This window comes from Oncorhynchus kisutch, linkage group LG18 (genome assembly GCF_002021735.2).
Source record: "Oncorhynchus kisutch isolate 150728-3 linkage group LG18, Okis_V2, whole genome shotgun sequence".
Lineage (NCBI taxonomy): Eukaryota > Metazoa > Chordata > Actinopteri > Salmoniformes > Salmonidae > Oncorhynchus > Oncorhynchus kisutch.
The window spans coordinates 46,372,684-46,376,593 of NC_034191.2; the positions used below are offsets into that span (position 1 = coordinate 46,372,684).

A 3,910-nucleotide genomic window follows, 5' to 3' on the forward strand; every position below is an offset into this window, starting at 1 on the left:
CAGCATCACCGTTTATGGCGGTAATGACATACATTTGGGAAGCAATTCTGCGGCGCATGTTCGCATCTGCAGACCCGCGTGCATGCGCGGGGGTCACACGTTTTTTTGCTACTCCCTTTTGAGGTAAAAGTTGTAATACATGATAGTGGTAACATTTGGGTTGGCTATAGTAATGGTAGGCCACAGTATTTATTTCAATCTTCAATTTTGACTGGAATTGTGTTGGTCATTGTTAGTAAGTGCATAATTTATTCCAGTTCAAAATAATGTAGCAAAATATTTTACTCATCATATTGTGCTGCTTTCCCCTTTTATTGTAATAATTGCTGAACAAGTTCCTGATCGTGGTAGTGGGACATTTTTTTGAGGGGGTGCCTTTTTTTGTTTTGAGCACAAAAGGTATGTGCATGGATCAATGAACTAAGTAGACCAGACCCAGTTGATATTACGGTGGTATCTATTGGCACCACCCCCTTACGAAGATCGGAACTGACAATGGTTTTCAATGGTAAACGGCCTGAGTAACTTATCTTCATTTTATCCACCATCTTTGGTAGGAAGAGACCAATGAAAATGGCGGCGACAGGGTCTGCCAGATCCACTAGTGGATTAGGGCAACAATGCAAAGCCAGGCCCGCCGATATATTGAATACTCGGACACATTCACAGCTGCTGACCCTGGACGAGGCAAGGTGTCCGGTTTGTTCTGAGATTTTATTGGGAGCCCGTAACTATGCCATGTAGCCACTCGGTGTGTCTGCACTGTTTCAAGCGGACTGTGGAATTTACCAGTTTGTGCTGTCCCCTCTGCCGGCTGCGAGTATCCAGCTGGGCCCGTAAACAGTCCCGGGAGAAAAGCCTAGTGAACATCGAACTTTGGGAAATTGTTCGAAAGAGTTATCCACAACGATGCAAGAGGAGAATGGAGCAGAGAGACTGTGAGACTTGTGGAGAAGGTATGCTTTTTTGACAACAATTCCGTTTTAGGCTGTTCTGTCGGGTACATACATCTGTATGTCGTAAGGATTTTGTCCAGTGTTCTTAATTTGTTTCCTTTTATCACAGCCAAACGTTCTATGCTTAGAATAGTATATCAGAACTGACTGGTCTTGTTCTCTCTCCATCCTTGTCTGTCTGTCCAATAGCCTACTGGTTCCTATGGAATGACCATCCAAGGCGCGTACGGAAGAACGCATAGCCCGGAGTTGAATAGAGTGTGTTACAATGTACGAGAAACCGTTGTAATTCGTAATTATATCATTGTAAAACAAAGTAACACAATTGTTAACCACTGTCAGTTGCAATGCTTGCCGCGATAAAAATGTTTTTTAGGCTTGGGGCTGGGGTGTTTTTCAATGTAATATGTTATGGAATTTTGGGAGTACCTATTCTATCCAGTGGTTCCCAAACCTTTTTGACCCAGCTCTTGTTTTGAGAAAATTTGAGTGATTTTGATAACTTAAATGTTTTATTTTCCTCAGAGATTTTCAGCTCGCCTGATCAGGTATCCAAATCTGGAGAGATCCGACTGGAGTATGGAAAACAAGTAAAGGTAATATGGATTATTATAAACTGGGTGGTTTGAGCCTTGAATGCAGAAAGACGTGGTATATCTTATCTTATTCTTATCTTCTTCCTATCCTATTGTTACTGCTCCAATTACATTGGTAACCAGTTTATAATAGCAATAAGTCACCTGGGGGGGGGGGGGGGGGGTGATATATAACCAATATATATTGGCTAAGGACTGTGTCCTAGCTCTCCACGTTGAGTCGTGCCTAAGAACAGCCCGTAGCCATTGTATATTGGCCATATACCACACCCCCAGGCCTTATTTCTTTTTAACATAGCTATTTACAGTGTTGTACAATGCCCCTAAACCCCTCAAAAGGAGAGAACTATGTGTTTGAGACTTAAATTAGAGAACATTTTAATACATTGATATCATCATCTTATTCCAATTCTCGAATTCCATTGTTGTAGATGGGCACACAACACATTGATTTTAAACAACCACAGGTCATGTGAATGATCCCTTGGGTTCAGTTCCTATCAGTAAGAAGGCATTTTTATTTTTCAGTTACCAATGAATGAATGAAGAGAAAGAGGGGAGGAGGAAAGTCCTCCACAACAGAAAAGAGGAATGTGGAACACTCAAGCACTTTCAAGATCCTGTTAGTTTTATCTTGTAACAATCATATGAATAGATTGTTGAATAGATTGCTCCGAATGGTATGCCAACACATTGATAAATAAGTGTAAACATGATGCTGAGATATTACAGCCTTTTCTTCCAGTTCTTTGGGTTGCTGTCAGACTCGGAGAATGAAGAACCTGTTGGGAAGAGAACCAGAAATGTGTCTGCATTTGTTAGAAGAACAAAGACCTCGGCAGACTTCACAAGAGAGTACTGAAATCCCTTTGCTTCTATTATCAATGTTTATTTTATTTTTTTACATTGAAGGCTGCTTGTAACTGTAATAATGTCATTATTACAGTTGAATAATCGTGTTGCTCACATTTACTCAATGCTGCAGTATTGATTCTTTGCACACATACATTTTCAAAGCCATTGAACGATTGATGTTACATTGAATGTTTTTTCTACTTATATTCAGTTATTTACTTAGTCCACTTTTCCCTCAGTGGTCTACAGATGAATGTGGTGCAGAGAAGCCAGAGCTGTACTGATACAGAGGAGGGAAGGTGAAAAATTAGGGTGTCTACTCATCTTCCTGGACTGGACAAGGTATAAAGCCTGGCTTTTTAAAGGAAGATTTTATTCCCTAAAATGGTCAGATGTTTATTTCTGAAAAGCTTTAAAAAGGTCCCGAACAGTCATCCTGATTCCATGTAAAATAGCCTTTTGAGTGACTAAAATACTGTATCACTCATATTTTTGGGTAATAGAAAAGCTCAAAATTGTAGAAATTATTTTCTATCATGGCTAAGTTCTCTCTCATGGCTTACTACCAGGAAGTTTGAAAAGAGGCTGAGAGGGCTGGGAGTTTATATTCATGAACTTGTCTTGACTGACAGCTCTTTGATACGCCTACGTCAAGAAACTTTGATGCAAACAACGTTGAAATTGGCATGTCTTTTCTGATGTGGTTCGCAGCAGCACAAACCAATGTGTTGACATGACAACTGCGTCAGTTTTGAATGACCCCACCCCTTTGTTCCCTTTGTGCCAGTAACTAGCGAACACCAGACACAGATGAAAGGGGAGACCTAAGTATCTTTGCTATATATGAATGGTGTAAACTTTTAATATTTGCTGACACCCTACAGTCAAATTTTGGCACCAGTAGAGTAGGTACAGTGCCTTCAGAAAGTATTCACACCACTCAACTTTTTCAACATTTTGTGTTACAGCCAGAATTTAAAATAAATTAAATTGAGATTTTGTGTCACTTGCCTAAAGTGCATTACGGAAGTATTCAGACACCTCAACATTTTCCACATTTTGTTACGTTACAGCCTTATTCTAAAAGTGATTAAATTAATGTTTTTCCTTATCAATCTGCACACAACACCCCATAATGAGAAAGTGAAAAATAGGTTCCCTACGGTGAAGCAAGGTAGTGGCAGCATCATGCTGTGGGGATGTTTTTCAGCGGCAGGGACTGGGAGATTAGTCAGGAAGGGAAAGACGAGTGGAGCAAAGTACAGAGAGATCCTTGATGAAAACCTGCTCCAGAGCACTCATGACCTCAGACTTGTGTGACGGTTCACCTTCCAACAGCACAACAAGCCTAAGCACACAGCCAAGACAATGCAGGAGTGGCTTCGGGACGAATGTCCTTGAGTGGCCCAGCCAGAGCTTAGACTTGAACCCAATCTAACATATCTGGAGAGACATGAAAAAATAGCTGTGCAGCAATGCTCCCCATCCAACCTGACCGAGCTT

General features: G+C 40.8%; 1 long non-coding RNA gene across 2 annotated transcripts; it reads left to right on the forward strand.

Annotated features, from left to right (window-relative positions):
• Positions 1-276: 276 nt before the first annotated feature.
• Positions 277-3,410, forward strand: LOC109908840 (uncharacterized). Of its 2 annotated transcripts, XR_004204074.1 has the most exons (5): positions 285-956; positions 1,146-1,226; positions 1,482-1,552; positions 2,081-2,407; positions 2,647-3,410. It is a non-coding gene; the product is annotated as an uncharacterized LOC109908840 (long non-coding RNA). The 2 variants fall into 2 exon arrangements; XR_002257708.2 differs by lacking the exon at positions 2,647-3,410 and having other exon boundaries at positions 277-956; positions 2,081-2,524.
• The last annotated feature ends 500 nt before the right edge of the window (positions 3,411-3,910 follow it).